Source organism: Tyto alba, unplaced genomic scaffold (genome assembly GCF_018691265.1).
Source record: "Tyto alba isolate M040663 unplaced genomic scaffold, T.alba_DEE_v4.0 Super-Scaffold_1, whole genome shotgun sequence".
In the NCBI taxonomy this organism is placed as follows: Eukaryota; Metazoa; Chordata; class Aves; order Strigiformes; family Tytonidae; genus Tyto; species Tyto alba.
In genome coordinates, this window is record NW_024881261.1 from 28,418,602 (window position 1) to 28,439,056 (window position 20,455).

Sequence of the window (20,455 nt, forward strand, 5' to 3'; positions counted from 1 at the left end):
CTGTGTGTGATTTTAAATTAGTTCAGTCACTGTTACTGATTTTGGTGCTCCAGTAGGAAGAACAGTTGATTGTTTATTGTCTTCACAGCATTTTTGTAACCCAACAGAGGATTTGTTTTGAAATTTCTTATTAACATATGTGCAAAGCATTAGCCAACGGAGTGGTTAGGATTTCCATTTAAATTGAAGCAGCAGTTTATAGAATCTATAGAATTTATATGTCTCTGTCTCATTTCCCTGGGACAATGATTAGCCTCGTGTGAGTGACTAAATAGTTAATCTGGTAAGATTTCTCCTAAAGTAACTTCACTGTGTACTTATTTTACTGCTGACTCCTTTTTGCTTAGCCTGCAAGTCATTGAGACTGGCTCTGCTTTCCATTCCATCTGTACCATATATGTTTGCAAGGTCTCTCCTTAGCCTTTTAGGAAGGTATTAAGTCTTCAGTTAAAATCTTAGTCATTTGAACTCTCAGATGATGAGCTTCAAGTCTGCATTTGTTCACATTTATGTTATGTTCTCACGGTGCTTTTTTTGTGTCCTATCACTCTATTTTAGTGTAAATAATGCATTTTCATTTTTCACTGACATGAAGAAATATCAGTAGTTTACATTAAAATGTAAATTATATTTGAAAAAAATCAATTGAAAAACTTACCCTGTGTTTGTGGCACTGTGGAGCAACCTCTCTGGAAAGGCACAAGTCTTTTAAAGACCCAGGACAGGGGCCATATCCCTGTCATTTACATTACTTCTCAGACTTCTGAGCTGTGCCTGCTCCTTGTATCTGCCTCTGGCTACCAGCCAGTTATTCACCAGTTCCCCAGTTTAGAGCAAGTCTCTAAATCCTTCCAATCCCTTTCTCAACCAGCATATTCACCTTCGAAAATGGAAAACAGTGAAAGCCCTCACTAGGTATTTAATCATTTATTTCAGTGTTATGTGGAAGGTGCACAGAAATCGTAGAGCAATGTGAAAAATCTAGGGAGAAGAAAAATGGTCTCCTCTTGCTGCCTGTTGGTGTGGGTTTAATTTTGTGGTGATTTCTACTTTACAATTTTGACGAGACATAAATGATCAGGAGTTACAAATGGAAAATCTGTTATCTAATGTCTGCAGAGAACAGCCTGCAGGATAAAGTTGTCTTTTGTTTAAAACATAGCTGCCTGTTCCTTTTGTTTTCATGGAAGGGTCAATTTCAGTATATAGAAAACACAGGTTTTGCCCTCTCGAATCAAGTTATTGGCATGTTTATTGTCAATACTTGGGAATGCATGCTTTAAAGCAGGTCAGCAGAATTAATCTGTACTCAAACTCTTAGAAAAAAAAGAAATCCTGAGTTTAGATTATATTCAAGAAATTTATAATCACTTGTTTTAAACAAGAGCCTTTCTAAACAAAAGCTTCTCTTGTAGGTAAATGTGCAGGACTATTACATATCTGAATGAGCAGCCTTTGGATTTTATTGAAGGAGACTTCTAGGTGTTTGTCAAAATCTTGGCTTCTCATGCCTAGTTACTCTAACTATGATAGTGCAAACTGCTTGACATATAGATGCAATTTGCATACACTTGATATAGTAATTATATGTGCAGGTTGGTTAGCAATTGTTTTGAATTAAAAAAAAAAAACACTACCCAAACAAAAAAAAAAGCCCCAAACAATTTTACAAACTGCAAATGTAAGACTGCATGCAAATCTTACATCTGTAATACCTACTTGAGATAGAGGTGTCCAGAGAAGTTGTTAGCACACAGTTAACCTGCGTGTCTCTTTTTGGTGATAGTGGAAGAATGAAACTTGCTTGCTTTTCAAATCAATGTTAAAATGTTTATAGCTGGCTGTTGGATGTGGGTGAAAATTCTTAGTCTATATACATTAGGAAGTTCCCTTTGTCAGCCACCTTATTGTTACAAGTATGCACTTACTTTGCTGCTAAAACGCTGTAATGTGACATTCTCTTGGATAGATGGTTTTAATGGGAAAAAGGCATAGAAGAGACAAAGAAAATTTTTTGTTACTGGGAAGGAAAAACATCGCTTAGCTTGGCATTCATTTCATACCTTGGTCTCTCCCTGTAGCAGCTTTGTAGGAACTTTGCAGTTAGCAATCACAGGCACCATTTTGAAGTCCCAAAGTTTGAAGTGTCAGTGATGGGATATCAGCTACCATGTGTTGTACCTTACTGTTTTTCTCTTTTTCCTCTGGTTCCTTTCCCTGGGAGAGGAGGCAAAAGCAGGCTGAAAGGTATCATTCACCACACTCGCATTAAAAAGCCTATCAAACAATGACTAACGGTTGTTTTGGTTTCTGCTACAGCTTCACAGAGTGCTAAAAGGCTCCTTCTGATTGATGATTTTGAGTTTGGCCTTCAGAGTCCAATGCACAGTGACAAGCTGGCACAGGTTGCACCCACCGTGGTAGGAAGTAAGTGGCAAGAGCCAGGTCACTGCATGCTGGACAGAGGTGAGTGATGCAATAGTTTTGCCTGGCTGGGAATAATGTAGGTTTTTCCAGAACTATGAACCCTGTTATTAATGTTTTGCATTACTAACTGGTAAGTCTTACTTTTGTTTAAGAAAAATAAACCCTGAACTTTTTAAGTCATGCATTTTAATTATGCTCACTCTAGCACTGAACTACTCTGCTTGAAGTCACAGACATGAAAGCTCCCATATACGTGTATAAAAAGCTTTCCAACAGAAACTTTAGCATACTGACATTCTTGCTACATCTGAGAATATCAAAACAGAAATGCAGTAATAAAAACCCTGGGCCAAAACTGAATTGATACTGAATGACTACCATGCAGTCTGTTGGCAGCTCAGCTGCGTAAAAATTAGCCAAGTACTGCAATGTTTCATCCAGTAATATCAACCAAAACAACCAGTTATTACTGTAATCATCTCTTCCAGAAAGCATGGAAGTACTGAAATGCCTTAAAGCCACGTCTTGGTCCTTCTGTGTCCCTCATCTTCTGCTTACACTGAATGCTCTGACTAGGTGACTGTTCCTTTGCTCAGAGTTTACCCCATTTATAACCAGGCTGGTTCCATGACCGGACTCCCACATGTCGTGGTAACTCAAATAGGTTTTAAGTGTCTCTTAAAGCTTAACAGGAAGCAAAATGTGGTAATATTTCTTAATTTCTTTTCCTTCTAAATTGGTTATTTTATTCAGCCTTAACTATATCATCCATCCTAATTTCTATAATCCTCTCTGTGCTTTTTTTCTTCCTCCAGTTTGTTTTTGCAGATGATCTTCTTTAAATTTCTCTAGAATTTATAATATTAATTCTGTTCCTGTTGAAGAGCCATAATCACTTGTATCCCAGTAAAAATTTCCTGATGGAATATCCTATAGTTGCATTTTTCGATTGTATTATTTGTTAAGAATAGAATCTTCTAAAATTTTGTGATTGTGTCTTGTCTCTGAATAAAAATCACAAGATTCTATTATTATTCTGAATCAACATTGCAAAAATCAGATGTACTCAGAAACATTTCAGAAAAGTTTAAATGTTGAATTTGTAAACAATTGAAGCAGAACATTGCTGATTGGTAAAAAGATTTTTCCTAAGAGGAGAACTATAAATTAGTTTGGTAAGGCATATATGGGCTCCCTCCACCTCTCCTCTGATTTTGGTGGAAGAAACATCCATTCTTGTCTGCAAGTTTGTGTTCACTAGAATTTTAGAGAATATCAGAAGAAATTACCATTAAGAAATAAATGTATATATTTTCTTTTTCTTTTACGACTTATATTGAATTCATTATTTACATTGATGTCTCTACTTGGCAATTTTTCAGTAGAACTGGCAAAATTTAATGCTTTCATTATTACTTTCTATCCAGAGAGCACCATGTTCTCAGATAAATTTGAGTTCATTTTCTGCCAAACAGTATGTTTTCTGTATTTTTTTTTGTTTTACGGAAGTCTTGACTAATTCCCACATCCATATTGGTCCATTGGCACTTCTAAGTTGAGCTCATTAAATCTCAGAAGTCCTCTCAGAAAGTCAGTTGGTGACAGGGTGTTGATTAAATTTATTAACTGTAGAAGGAAATTGAGTCAGCTTTGGGTTATGCGATCTACAACTGAATTTATAGAACTCATTCTCATTGCATTTCACTCTGTAGGAAAAAATTTTGTCTGTTTCCTGCTTCACAGTAGATGTCGTTACCAAATATTCACACTTCCAGACAGGCATCTCAAGCAGTCAAAAGGTGAATTTTTCAACTAAAAGATATAGATAGATATCGATAAATACATATAAATTTAATTTTTCTTGTTCATGACTGAACTTTTTTTTACTGTGGTTTTCTTGTGTCATTGTTTTCTCTGGCTTTTAAGTGGAAGAGGGGAAAGAAACACTGTATGCCATGGGAAACAAATACCACGTTCTTGTATTAGCATGTTATCAATTGACTTTTATTAATAGCTTCTAAATGTCTTTTTTGTTACTTCTCAGTATTCTGTCTAGTCCTGGGAACATGTGCCTTCCATAGATACTGTCATAATCTTTGATAATACCAGCTATTTCACTACCAGTAGCGCTATGACATGATTTTTTGTTGCTGCTGTTGTTACACAGGAAATCCAAATAACCTGCTGAATTGGTTTATGTTGCAAAATGATGAGAGGCACATAACTATCACAGACAAATTCTAAAATGATAATTTGTGTAGACAACAGGGCTAGCACTATCATTCTGATGAAATTTGCACAAATAAGAATGGGTTTAATACTTCAGTGTGCTTGTATCTATCACATTTAAAAATAATAAAGGCTTTTCTTTTTATTTCTGTGAATTAAGTTCTTTATAGATTGTAGCAGAGGAAACATTATGACCTACTGTGTCACTAAAACCACCTTGTTCACAGGTATAATTTTTACAGTGTTCACATGGAGATCCAAGGCTTGAGCTTTGCCCACCTCATGAAACTTAGGCAGTGAAAAAGCCTGACACATCCAGTAACTGAATGTGGAAGTTAGGGAGAGCTGCATCCCCAACTGAAGCAGTGATCACCAATTCAAATGCATCTGTTGTTCCTTTGAAACTCCAGATGTCTTTTAAAAAATATGCAGCTCTCAAAAGTTTGAGGTGCAGACTAGAAGTTTGGGGCAATTGCCTTCCATTCCTACCTCTGCTGTGATCTTAAAATATGACTCTGAGAATTTTTTCTTGGTTGTCCCACGGTGATTCAGGTATAATGTTCAGTAATGCTTATTTCAGTTGCATCATTCAAGAGAACCAGTAGGTCAACAGACTATATGTGGTCCCTATATTTCTTTATTTCAATCTGTATATGATTGGTATTCGTCTGAAAGACATAAGGCTTCTATTAAATTGATAGAGTTACTGAAAAAAAAAAAATAACCTGACACTAGCAAGATACAGAATTTTTGTATTAACAGCATTTTTCTTGTTAGGAGTACAGTGCAAGCAGTACAGTGCAAATTATACTCTCGGCTCTCTCCGTGTTTATCTGTAGAAAATATGTCTCTTGTTCCTCTTCTCTTGTGTGCAGAATGCTACCAATATAAAACTGGATAACATGAATAAACATATACTAGCAACTAAGGTGAGTCTGCCAAAACTTGTGTTTTTCCAAGGCCTGGGCCTCCAAAATGGAGACATGTTTTTAATTAGCCATGTGATGACAAGATTAAGAAGGCAGGCACTTATTTTTACTTACCATAATCCCACAGCTGTTAAGGGCAAAAGTATAAAACTAGCTTTTGGGGAGGAAAATAAAAAAATGAGGGTAATAATTAGAATTGAATTCCGCTAGTCATAGCTGAATGGGTACATCAGAATACGTAAGGGACATCATTTGTGGGAGTAAATTGTTATAGATAAGTGAAATTAAGATAATTTAAACTTGCTGAGACTCTAACTACTAAGATGAAAAACACAAGGGAAGGCCAATACGATTTTTTGCTATTTATTTTTCTGGGAAAGGAAGGACACCTTAGGGTCGATCTTTTTTCTACGTGATGGGGCAAATTTCTAACTATTTCCATGCCTATAAAACACTCTAAGTTCCATTTAGGCATGGACTAACTTTATAAAATAGTGTCTTTATTAATTTTGAAGAATTAACCTTGATTTTCAGCAGTTGTATACCATATGTGAAGAACTTGGGGAATCACTGAAAGAAAGGTGGTATGGAAATGAAAATGATTTTACATTAATAAATATTAATACAGTATCGCTTGCTTATTCTTACATGTCGAATTTTAGATCCTGAATATCATCCTTCATTAAACTATATAGTAAGAGGAGGTCTGCCTCTTTTCCCCCAAGCCAACTGTCTTTGAAACATCCATTCAAATACCTAATTATTTGCTGGGTACCCTGAAGTTCAGTTTTTACATCTTAGTGCTGTGCATGCACCCTTTTTTCTTTCTCTGTTCTGGGAAACTGTTGTAAATGATTTTCTTTGGCTGGGTCAGGAAGTATTTTTCCATTTGGCTACTTTTTATTCCTGCTTTTCATTTACAGAGTAATTTTATAGTTAGGCACTAGGCAGCTGCTCTTCTAATGTGTGGACTGGCTTAGCAAATAATTTTATTATGTCTACAGTGCAGCAGGTTGCATTATAAAGTTTCAGACAAGGCTATCTCCCTCCTTTCTCATTCATAGCTTTTAGCTATGTCTATGCAATTAAATGTGGGGTAGCTGACTCTCTGCACATCTTGATAGACACAAAGAGGAACCTTTTTGGGTACTAAGGGTATTGTTTCAAGATTAGTTTAAGGCAATCTAATTGCAGGCTGCTCCTGTTGACCCTCATTGTCCTCCTTCCCAGCTAATTTTCAGCTGAATCGGTTCCCTGAACCCAGTTCTTGGCATGGCTATGTGTGTGTGCCAATGACAGCGTAAGGGAAAAGTGGGAATGAACAGGAGGGAAAAGGAAAGAGCTGGCATAGTTGAGGCTCAGATCATACCAAGCCAGGACCAGAATGGTGCCCTCCGTGGTCCATACTCACCATGCTGAACTGTTGAATTTCTTTTCACTTGAGAAGCTGACTTCCACGAGCATTCTCACCTCCTCAGTTCTGCTCTGGTAGCACTCTATACATTAATGGCAATGTTTGTTCTACCTCTTTCAAGATTCTGCAAAATTTTGGAAGCATGTTAAGGTGTAAAGGACATGAGTACAGCTTTTTATTTTTTGATTGCCATGTTTATGTTGAAGGCAGATTAAAGCGTTCAGTCTGACATATACAGTAAATCATTTTTAGCAAGTAGTATAGCAAATGGATTTTGTGATACTACTTTTGTTTTTGCAATTAGTATAGATTTAGGACACAGTGGTACAAAGACAAGACAAAAAAGGTTATAATTATATTTCATGGCAGACTTTGTCCTGAGTTTAGGAAGGCCAGCTCCAGCATCTGCTTTTCTCAGTGGCGGAGCTATTTCAACTTAAGGTAGTCTTTCTGACAAAACATATAAGTTTTAATTCTACTTATTAGATACCACACTGAGGCATGCAGATATGCCTGTCATATGTAAAGAAGCCAAGTTCAATCTCCTTAGCATCGAGAGAAAGCATTTTAGGCACATGTTTAGAGAAAGCATGTTCCTAGTATTAGAGCCAATAGGAAACACTAGTCAATAATATTTTGATTTATTTTCAACTGTGTGAATGTCTCCTGATGACCTACTTGAAAGGATCCTCATGAAACACCATTGGGTGATGCTGGGGACTAAACTGGAATCTAGCTGCTCTATCACTGTCTTCAGCAGGACTTCCATATCTGCACATATTTCTGAGTCATCTATTAGTATAGGATTTGAAGAACATGTATACAATTAATTCTAGAAGAATGACCAGTTCTGGCATATGTAACCTCAGCAAATCAAAATTTCCACTAGTAAGAGTCAGAAAGTACTTATAATAGCAGTCTATTTGCAAAGCTGAGACTCTCTGTTCCAAAGTGACAAATTCTGTCTTTGTGAGGCTGGTAACAGGGGAGAGAGGTTGGCTAGAGTGTAAGTCAGAAGCTTATGAGAAGCTGTTGCCATTTAGAAATATATTCCCTTTCTGTTCTTTATACGAAAGAGGTATAAGTAATTGGTATATATAAAAATGGAGTTTTCTGTAGTCCTTTGTGGAGGTAGTTCACTTGCATAGCTGCTTTACCTGTTCACTGTAGGTTGGTGGATACCCTTTCTGTAATGCCATGAACAAAGCATGCTTAACCCAATTAATTTAATCTGTTTCCATCTGGAAAGTAGATAGTTTGGGGGGTGAGGGGGGGAATTAACTTTTATCAAGGCATAATTGAGAAATGCTGTAATTGTTCTTGCCTAGCCATTTCCTCTCTCTGTAATTCTTTCACAAATGTGAAGACTTTTCGCCTTTTCTGGTGAGAGGGACAGAAGTCATTGTCTTTGTAGATTTCAAATGTGCTTTCGGATGTACAGTTGCTGCACGTATGTTGGAGCATGTTCTGTTCAGCAGAACCTATTTAACAGTGCTGTTTGTCTGTCTGACTGTGGCCTCGGAAGAGACCAGATGCCCAGGCTGAGGTTATACTGCCAGCTCCATTTGGACAATTCTGCAGTGTGGTTGAAAGGGACAGTCCCACCCTACCTCCTTATCACTGCCAGCTGCTGATCCTGTTCCTCCTGTGTGCTCGAGTAAGTGTCTGTGTGATCATGCCTTGAACCTAGAACAAGGGACCTCATCCAGCCTGCGAACCAGTCCTTTTGACTTGGTAAGTTTTCAGCTGAATCATGTTCCTGATTCAGCACACGTTACAGTAGCATGGTCATTAGTGTCAGCCTAACATAGGAGCAGAGGGTAAGGCCATACTTTTCATGGCAGCTTGTAAGGATGTCTGATGAAGATTATTTTATAATTAATTTCCTAATTATTACTTCTACGCTTTCCTTACAAATGAGCTATGTTGAGTACTGTAAGATGTCATTTTGCTCATATTTCACAAAAGCCTTTTATCATCAATGTGTTTATGTGCATTTAATTAAAGCTAACAGTGATGCAGATGATTGCTGTGCAAGTTCCCAATGAGAGTGGATATATGATCTGCTTTGCTGGTGTCATACATTTTCACTGTGCTCTTTTCTTGCATTGGTGAGATTGATTGCTTCTGTTGCCAAAATCCACATATTCAGAAGAGTCTATTGCACTCTCTAGGGTTTTTTTGTGCATTTGTCTGTTGTTTTGTTTTGTTTTGTTTTATTGTTTGTTTGGTTTTTCTAATTCCATTTAAGTTGTCTATATGTTTGTTCAGGAGTTATAGATGAAATTACTGATTTTTCCTTTAGGAGTTCCAGTGCTCCATTGTGATTCCCTAAAAGGAAGCAGGAATGGGCTGCCTCTCTTTGGAACATACTGTTTGGTTTTTAATACATTTTTCCCTGAGCACCTTCCCGGCGATTCCATATGGCACCTCTCCAGCATTGGCCTGAAAAGCAATTTCATATTTCCTTGCATTTCTCTGCCAACATTACCTTGGACTCTGACTGATGCTAACCAGTGTAATTATCTGTGACTTTCCTCCTATGCTTTCCACTTCCACTCAATCCACAGAACGGTATTCTCCAATCCACAGCAATTATGAGTACAATATATGAGATAGCTGAAAGAAGGTATTGAGGTAAAAAAAAAAAAGAGATGGTAAATTAAACCACCACTGCTAAATCAAATGCATAGCAGGTCTGAACTTAAACTCACTTCAAAACTCCTGTTAAAATCACTGAGGATTCTGCTTCTACACTTGCATGCCCTATGCTTTGATCTTTAATCCTGGGAGTGTATGTTTGAACTTATTTTAGTCTGTTAAAGTATTTGAAACGCACAATGTAGAATTGTCTTTGCTCTTCTGCACATGAGAACCAAGGCCAGCCTTTTTTTTTCCAAACAGATGGAAATGAAGTCCACAGTCACATAGAGATGTGTGGAGAACTATGTGAAGATTCTTGTGTGAATATGGCCTACAGTAACAACATCTACATTAGATAATATTTGTATTGATCGTAGGGATAGAAGATAGAAGGGGTAGTGGATTTCTGCCTGAGTCCCAGGAAAACAGGATTGTGAACTTCTGAAGGAAGGGAAGGTCGAGCGTCCAGGTTAGTTGGAAGAATCTCATAATATACAGTGTTTGCTAGATGCAAAAGATGTTGGTAAGCATCTCCTGCAGGTCTCTCTCAGATCAACCTGTTTCTAGCAAGTGATTCACAGATCCGAGGCTTAGTTACCAATCTCAGATAGGCAGTATTCTTTCTTGCTTTTATTTGTGCTAAAGTTCAACATTTTTTTACCTATTTGATAGAAATATGAGAGATTTGTCGGTTTCAGCTGTTGACCTCTGACCTTTGCTTTTGCTGTTACCACCCAGTTCTTTTGTATAATGTTCCAAATAAGGAAAATATACTTGAAATTATGATATTGTTGTACTTTTATTCTCAGTTCAATCTAAAAATAAAAAACCTCAGTCTGCTTAGATTTTCATACAAAATACAGGTTCCATATCTTAAATGTTTTTATTTTGAATTTTATTCCCTCACCCCAACTCTGCAAATAATATCTGCTAGTTCCTGCCAGTTTGGATTACTTTCTAAACTACGCTGCAAAAGGATCAAGTTTTTGAGAAATACTTATAAGCAGTAGTATGTAGTTTCCACATGTTGAAACTGTGATGCACTGTGATCATCTTCTTAAATAGCTACTTTTTCAGTTTCTTAATGACATCAGTCACCTTTGTGATTCAAAGGGGATTTGAGAATGCTTGTAGTGAGGCCAAATACTGTAACCAGAGCCACAGTGTCTTCCTCTGATAAACCTTGCAATATAGGATACAGAAAACATTGATATTTTAACTACTGCAAGCTACTCTTCCCCATCCCCCATGTGTGTGCACACACACACATGTGCTCATTTCACCTCTAGCACTGGAAATGTGCCTCCAGTCATGGTGGATAAAGACATTAATTGAGAGCTGGTGATGCAGAGAACACAAATGAGCTGCTGAATGAGACTCTAGAGTCAGCAGGTGCCTATTCACAGTTTTCCTGAAGACTATTGGTTTTGGTTGCCTGCAGAAATGGGAAGATCACACCGTGTTTGATCATCTTCTGCAAGTTGTTTTGCAAATGTTAAACCTAGGAACTGAAATTCTGCTGTTTCACTTGTCATGTAAGGAATTAAGTGTTAGTGAGCTGCAAAAAATGTCTCCTACTGATCATTTGTAGCTTGTGGGACTCAGTATCAGTGTAACAGCAATAAAATAAAATTCTATGTTTAATAGTGTTGGAAAGACAAAGGACCTACTGTGTTATAGTCCTGTTTTAGAACTACATCTCAGTTCCACTTTTTAGCACCCTGCAAGTTACAAGAGTGTTGTTGGTTCCACTGAAGCTGAAAGTAGCGGAAGGTTCCTGCAAAATTTTGTGGTTTTTACATTGAGTTAATAGGATATACTGAAAGTCAGAGTATGCAAAATTCTACTCTTCATTTTAATGCATGATGAAATAAGAGTTTTTGCAAATAAATGAAAAAAAAAAAAAAAAAGATACAGCACCTTATTTGGTTACCCCAGATTTTCTTGTGGGGAGAAAACCATAATAAAATAGAATAGTTTTATGCCAATTATAAGTCAATTAACATTTGCTTTTTCCCGAACCATGTCTACTAATGCCTGCTTTTGATTTAGTTTTCTGCTTTTATTTATTTATTTCTCTGTTTATTTATTTATTTCCAGACTGGAAAAATTATCTCGTTGCACAGTAAACAGTCACTGAACCTTCTGAAGAGATTTCTCATCTGGGCTGTTTTACTGGTGAGTTGCTTGAAGCCTGATGCTGTAAAGATAATAGAATTACCAGACCTAGCAGGCCTCATTATTTTTAATTACTATTACTGCTGCTCACACACTACATGTAATTCAGTAAAGCTGGAGTGGAGTGAGGAGGGGACCCAACAACTCTGCATTTTAAAATGGGCCATCATAGAAGCGGCTGTTGTCAAATCCTTCTGTGAATTATGTGTTTTTCAGATTTATCATTCTAACAATATTCTGGACAAATCTCAGAAACTCAACAAAGCAAAGAAGAAAAAGGGAATGTGGGCCACAAATAGGTCAAAATCTAAGTACCTTCAGCTCACATTTTTGGTTCATTTATCAAAGCAAAATCAATTGTTATTATTAGCCTATTATCACCATCCTTCCAGTGAGCTGGCTTTGTTTTAATCAATATTTCTAATTAGACTACATCAAATAGTTTTAAATTGTAGCAACCCAGCTCAATGTAGGCTAAATTTACACGCATATCTGTATCCCTTCTTTTCATTCTATCTTTATTAATAAGATATTTCTTTACAAATAAGTAATAAACAGCTGTGTTCCAAACAGCATTGATTCAGTTACACATCAGAGTTGATAATGGATTGCCTTCTATGTTGAAATGTTGTTTGTCTTTTATTTGTATGAGCTATAAGCTTTAAATATCTCTGAAACCATCATTGAATTTTCAGGTCAGAACGCAGAGAGACTGATGACCAGTGCCCTGTGCCATGGCTTCTATTGGCTCCTTTTGACTTGTAAACTAAGTGTTCATGGAAGTGGACACCAACAGTCCATTTCCTATTTCTTGGTAGATTCTTTTCATCCTATAAGTGTCTGCTCTGCTCCTTCAGGGTTTGTCTGGTAGCTACCTAGCTGTGTGTGTCTCATTGTTCTGATTTCTGCCCCATGAAACTGGTATTGGTGCTTTACGCATGCAGTGCTAAAAGCAAAAGCAGAATTAGTCCATACTTGGACTGTCTTGTTTTCATGTCTTGCAGTGTCCCAAGCAGGGATTTCACAGCTTCTAAGAGAACAGTAAAAATGCACTTGTTTAAATTGTTGGGGTATTTTTTTATTGCAGCTGCCTATTAGAAGGCTCTGCATACGGTCTCTCTTCTTCCCTCCCATTAATACAAACACAGTAACTGTGCTGTGGCTAAGAATGATTGTTCTGCTTCCCTGCAGGGATTTAGACACTAGTTAATCATGCAGTAGTGGTTTCCATAAGACATACTTTCAAGGATGATAACGTGGTTCTAGTTCAAACATTTATGACTCAGGAGTATTCAAGATCTCCATGTCTGTCCTATTTCATGATAGCAAGAGAAGGCTTACCTCCATTATGTTTTTCTTAAGCACATATATATGTGGGTGGGTGTTTGCACACATGTCTATGCATGTGTGTGTTTGTAAATATAAATCATAAGCCTTTCTTTGGCAGTCAATTAAAATAAGAGATTACTGGGAGAAGTCTAATTCTGTTGCCTGTGTATGGAAGTAATTTTGAACAGTGAGATCAGCAAGGGCACACTCTGTATTGCATCTTTCCAAATAATTCTGTTGTAGTTTAACTGATGTGACTCTAGAGCCATGTTTTGCATTGAAAAATAATTTTAATCCTTAGCCCATTTACTTATGTATTATAACTGGTCATCCAAACATTTCTCTTACCAATGGACATATAAACTCAGCACAACCAAATCTTCCTTGACTCTGGTCTTCTAACTACACTTGTGCATGCTGTCATCTAAATATGCAGTTTCTATGTTTTTTACTCTGTCAGGCTATTTTGTCTGGTCTGAGTCCCGTACTTGCTTCAGTTTATAGTCTGAAGGCAACTGCGGTTTTCAGTAATACTTTTATCATAAGGGATGTCTAAAAGCATAAAACAAAAGTGACTATTACCTTAATGGAAACTGAAGTGCAAGTAAATATATGAAAAATGTTGTTACGCTTACTTCTGTGCTATTCATCTGTGTGGTCAATATACATGTGTGGAGTCCAAAGGAAAAAGTCATTTTAGAACTGAAACAGGCAGAATTTTTAAATGTTTCAAGGCACACTCAATTATTTTTTCACAAAGTTTCTCCATTCCCTTTCTTCCTAGGAGACTGTACAATCTAACATACCCACAGCCTAAATTAGGCAGATCTTGTGGAAAAAATTATATGGAAAAAACATATAATCAAAGACTGGATAACAATGTATTTCTACACAGGACCAAATTTGAGTTACAAGACAAAACAGGTCTGGCATTTCCTAACTTTTCAATACATAACTCAGCATGTTTGTATTTTTTTTTCTGTTTTTTGTATGTCTAATTGTGACTAGTTCTCATTTACATGGATTATATATTCTATGTATGTATATAAGGGCACACAATTCTAAGTTTTCTGTTCATCCTAGAATCATACATGGATAGAGAGAGTACTTGACTGCTAATGAATGTTTTGCAGGCAGCTCTTCAATTTGAAGTAGACTGCTACTCATGTGAGCTCAGCAAACTGACTTGCTTCACCTCCCTGGTGTCTCTTTCTCAGTCTGTGCACCTCTGCTACCATTTTCCATGCCCAAGATCATAAACATTTGAGAGAGGCATTGTGTTTTCACTAGCACAAGTGAGCTTCATATCCTAATGGGTTGAACTCCTTTAGACACCAGTGAAATGCACCGGGGAGATGATAATCTTTTGTAGCAGATTTCTACGTATATGCACATTTTTATACAACTGTGTTATACTCTTCCTACAATAAAAGGTCGAAGCAATTTTTGAATATTAATTCTGTCACAGGAGTCATGTGAGTCAAAGAACTAAATTATTCCACAGATGGTGAAACTGATTCCCTGGAATATTATGGTTGAGATTTTTGAAGTGTAAAGAAGTGAGATGCCCTTTTGTCAGAGAATTTCAGTGGAATTTCCCTGTGGAATTCCTTTAGGCCCTGTTACAAATCCCATCTCAATAATAGGCCAATGATCACAGAAAAGTTAATGGAGGAACTGGAAGAGGAGTCAGGTGTCTTTTCACCCAGATAGCTTAATCTGGGATGTAATTATCTGACGAGTTCATCTGAGGATATAACAAGCTTCACAAACTTTGAAGTCAGGCAGATGGATAGTATGTGTAGTTAAGCATGTGAATACTTTTTGCAATATATTTGAAGGTACCTGATTCAGTGCCTCCCACCACATCCTTTATTTTGAATGTTTTAAACACTTTATAAAGTTCTCAATTAAGAATGCTTCTCTATGTGGTATAAAACATCCCTTGGAAGAATAACTTCTGTTCTCCAGTGCCTACGTTTACTGTTGTATCATAAGTATTACAGACATTTGTTAAGGATCGAGGTCTGTGATAAGAATTTTAGTGTCGTATGTATTTTAGAGCATTTTGTTCATACATAGACATGAAGTGTGGCACTTCCTCATGTGATAGTACTTTGTAATTTAGTAAATTGTAGTTAGTTGGGTGTGAGTTAATCTTAACACTCAGTATTCTAAAACTAGAATAATCAAGAGTGCTAAGTTAAACATATCCACTGTAAAAGTTGATAATGATTTTCTCTAAGCTGTGTAAACACTATTCTGTGTATTTCCAACATATTCCTTATACTGGTCTGTGTATTTTAACTGAGCAGTTGTTGATTTATGGTATACACACCAGAACTGATCAAAAGCTATCAAAATGCCCCTAAAATACTGGGGGGACTCTATGAGGCTCTACAACAACTGAATGAATGTATTCCACATAATTAAAGAGATAATGAGTCCCAGAGTGCTCAAGCCTCAGCCTTTTAATCCTGATTTCAATATTGTTGCATACACTTGGACTCCTTGCTCATTCCTCTCTTTTACTCTGCTGACAGGATGTGAGGTGACTTTCATAATAGAGGAAAGCTATGAGATTCTGATAAGTGTAACAACATACAGTCTTCTCTGTAGTGATATCCTAGTAGAGTAACACGTCACTTGTAGGTCAAAAACATGTTTTGCCACTGGTAGCTGGGAGTGTTTTCTGCAGTAACTTATCCCTTTGACTTTTGGCCCTCCATCAGGGGGTTCCTTAGCACATGTAGTACAGGTGACTGAGTCAAATGGATTCAACATAAAAGGCAGTATTTACTCACTGATATTTTTTTTTTTTTTAATGTGAGAAGCTCTTTGTATTGTAGCCGTGCAAGATAAATCCTTGACTTTTTTTTTTTTTTTTTTTTTTTTTTTCTTAATATATTGATCTTAAAGCACATTCAGAAAAAGAGTTAATATAATTTTTCCTGACTGATGTAGCTATGAAGAGGTCATGGAACTGGGCAGATGTAGCAATGAAGACAGCAATATAAGCACCTTTGAAGAATATGTTTAACGTAGGACAAAAGACATTTGGTGAATCAATCTTTGTTCAGTTAACCATGTGCTAAAACTGGTGGCCTGTTGAAGTACTTGTCACAGTACTCAAGGATAGATATGTCATTAGCTGTCATGCACTTCACAGCGCACAGGCATGCTACTGTGGGCACAGTTGAAATCCAGTGTTAGAAGGAAAGCCTGGTGATATGTAATATGGACTGGAGTTCATTTACATGGTGGAGGGAGGAACAGTGAGAGCAGTTAAAGTTTTAGTACCTCATGTGACCTCGTGCTTCTGGGAAAAGAGCAACACAGTCAGCTCTGTAGCATCCCCATTCATGTCATAGCTGAATATAACCATGTCAAGGTGGGTGACGTTTTATAAAGTTTCCTTCTGTATGTAAATAGAAAACTACTGGAAATAGCATACAGACAAAAATGTAATGTACATTAACCAGAAAAACATTGCTACAATACGTGAATATTTACTCATTCCTTTGCTTCTGCAGTTTTTCTTCCAGGCTTTGGGATGTTGAGGAGATTATAAGAGTGTGTTTATTTCAGAAGAATGCAATTTAAATGCAGTTTTGCATGTTCATTTGTGGCTCAGGTTAATTAAAGGTCAATATTTTGGGAGGGATTAAGGAATACGTGTAGTTTCCATGGGATGAACCTCAGAAAGATTTCAGTGATTTATCCATTCATGTGCATTTGTATGTGCATATAGGATATGGTACTTAAACATCTATTACAGAAAACAGCACACTGGGGATTTGGGTAATAGATCATTTTAATGTATGAATAGGTTACATTCCTAACTACTAGTTGGGAAGGGTTAGTTCGTATGGGAAGGAGAATAAAGTAAATGGCCAAGAAAATTTATAGTGTTGCAATTCAACAAAAATATTGATTAGAAGATGAGGGACTCCATTTTTATAAACTTAATCAACAGTGATTGTTGATATTCAGCTAGTAGTCTGTCAGGAAGAAATAAGAGCTATGAGACTGGAGCAAGGGGGAGGGCAGGTGGGAAGCAAGCTGGCAATATTCTAGGGAAAAAACCCAACCATACAAAAAAATCCAAATTCAACCAAACACACTAATGTAACTTTCCAGAAGATTCAAAGTCTAAATATTTAAAAAGGGATAGAGACTGTCTGTGTTTTGTTTTGTTTGTATTGCTATATAGTTGCCTAACGGGAACTTATATTTCAGCAAGAAACTGCTGTATTTATTGGCTTATATTTTATTATGCTAATAATCTGCTAGTGTCCTGTATTTTCATAGCAATCGCCTAATAATCCATTCCACAAAATAGAAGGTTACTGAGATCCATTTAGAGTTGTGAGTGTCGTGGCCAAAGGTCAGCGCCGGGGGAGTTCTGCTCTGCAGTGTGCAGGTACCACTTGCATCGCAGCCATTAATTGTGAAGCTAAAATCAATTTCACTGCATCTTTGCAAGCTGGCAAACAGTAGTCACCTCAGCAGAAAAAAAAAAAGATACAATTTGCACACATGGTATGCCTTTATAAAGAGCTGGAATGGTGTCTGAAAGTTTTAAAGAGCCTGTAACTCTGGTTGAATCTCCAAAACCAGGTGTTGTGTTATCACTGCTGCCGCCATCCAGGACCTCCTCTCTGCTGCATTTGCGTAGCGTGTTTGAGGTGACTTGCCATAAAGACAATCTGTTTGATAGATTTGCTTAATGCAGTAAGGTTTACGGTGGTATCAGAAAGTATTTCAGAGTATGGACTTCTGACTCTGAGTTTAAAATTAAAGTGTGGCTCCTCCTCAGTATGTAATCCATCATGACTGTATGCTTCCAGGCATTTCTATGCTAGAGATTTTGCTTCACCTCTTCTTTTGTAAAATTCCTTTTCCTTCTCTCATTGGTGTCACAAAGAAGATGAACTACTGGGAAGCTTTTACTCCTGAACTTGAGATGATTCATTAGAAACAAAGTGATGACAATGTCTTTCAGGTCATTTAGTGAAAGGACACCCAAATAATTGATGTGTCAATTTTTAAAAATCAGTTGGATGCCAGTCAGTTGCCATAAGAGTCATGGTTACTTTAAAGTCAAAGTCTAATTTATGGTGAATTGAACAAATGGGAAAAAATATCCTAAACATTTTTTGGCCCATGAGTGCACTTTAAGCTATAGAGATATGATTAAGTTTTATTTGGTTCTTTAGATGAGTTGGTTGTTATTTATTTCTTCAGAGTTTTCACTTTATTTTATCCTTACTGCTTTTATTCATCAGTGATTTACAAGCATGGTGGTATAAGGCACTGAAGTACCAGTGACAAGGGTCCACCTACCTGGGTTGTCATACACGTTACGAGTACTCGTCTTATACCTCAAAGCCTCATGCTTTCAGGGCCCCAAGTTGAAGGCTTCCTGCTTTGGCACATCTATCTGGAGCAAGAAAGCAGCTGTAATTTTCCTTAGAGATCCTCTCCCTTTTAAATAGTCTTTGGACTGGGGTTTGATCCACGGTTCTGAGGAGGGGTGAGGAGCTGTTCCCGCAGTGCACCCCATAGGACCTGGGCTCTGTAGGATGCCTGTTGCCCACCTTGGCTGCTGGGGAAGCATTTCTTTCATCTCTTACATGCTTTCTTGGTTCTGGATTGACAGCTGGATCACTTTGGTTTCCATTTCCTTCTGTCAAACTTGTTTTGGGCAAGATGGCCCCTACTGAGTGCTCTTAATTTGGTATTTTCTTTAGAAGCTATCAATATCCCTGGAAATAACATCTGTCAGGGAGGTGGCAAGCTGGGAATTGGGTGCCTGCCCAGCCATAGCATAACAGGACTGCAGGGCACAATTGACTGGAGTGAACAGGAAAATTACTGAGCCATTGATCCACAAGCTCACATAATGTGTGAAATTGAAAATGTAGCCTGTCAGAGGAAGCTAGCCATATATTTTTAGATTATCTTCCAAAGGCTACCCTTAACCACTGCTCAATAGAAAACTTTTTTTTTTTTCCCCCTTGGGACTGTTTCATGTTTGGGATTTTTTTAAAAAATAATTTCCTACTGGAAACGATTGTAGTTTTTCCTTTTAGAGCCATTTTAGTAGGCCAGGTTCTCTTTCATGTAATTGTCACTTTATGTGTGAGCATATATACATATGTAGTTGTTTACATACAGAGATCAGCACTAAGAAGTATTTTGCTTTGTAATTCTGGATAGTAGAAATAAATACTGGGCAGGATAAGAAAGTGTGCTGAGACCTATTTAACATATATTGTTACCAAGGTAAATGAACATGTAACTACATCATTAGAAGTCATCTAATACTCTTCCCATTTACTTTCATATTATGCTTATAAACATCAGTTGACTTCACTGGAATTATTTCTGATTAGCACGTATGTGAAACACCCTCAGAGACTGTCACATATTCCTTTTCAGTCATTCTTCCCTCTTTTTGAAGGGTTATTCCTGCACCAGTGCTACATTTCCTACCAGAGGTTTCCTAGTGGCTTTGAACAGTTTGTTGAAGCCTTCAGCATATCTGCTTGAAGTAGTTTCTTGCCCTCAGAACAGATTTTTCTGTCTCATTTGCCAAAAGAATGTATGAAATAAGGTAGCTGGGCTGGGACAGCACAACCATTCAGCACAGCTACCTTCTTGCTTAATCCATCCACTCCTACGGAGCAATAGCAGCTACCTCTTGCATAAGTTTTTTGCTTTATTAGGTATGAAGTGAATATTAGCTATTCAGAAACTGTAATTTTACCATCTCTCTTCTACCTATGGAGGAAGTGATGGCTTGTTGGACACTGACTGCATTTTTATGTATGCAATCCTCTTCAAATTTGGGAGATTATATTTCGTACTACATGCCAGTCTTCTACCAAAGCCTTTTGGCATACAAGTTTTGGCATTTTTTGGTTATTTTTCAGCATAAAATTTAACTAATGAATCTTAACCATAAGTTTTCTTTTTTTTTAACATATATGTAGTTTCAGAAATACGTGTTTCTGTATGTATAGATATGTGCATACATTTCACAAACTACTATCTAGTTGTGACTATGTCTCAAGGAAAATAAAACAGCTTTACTGCATGTTTAGTGTCAGTGATGGTAAATACACAAGATATTTAAAATGAAAGATTTTCTGTGAACCCCTCATAAAAGAGATAGCAGATCATTCCTGTAGGGCCTGTTAACTTTTACACAGATTTGAGAATAAAGTACAGTTAAAGACCTTCTGCTTGTCTCTGGAACAATGAGAAACAAAATACAATTCTAACTTACATGATGGTTTAA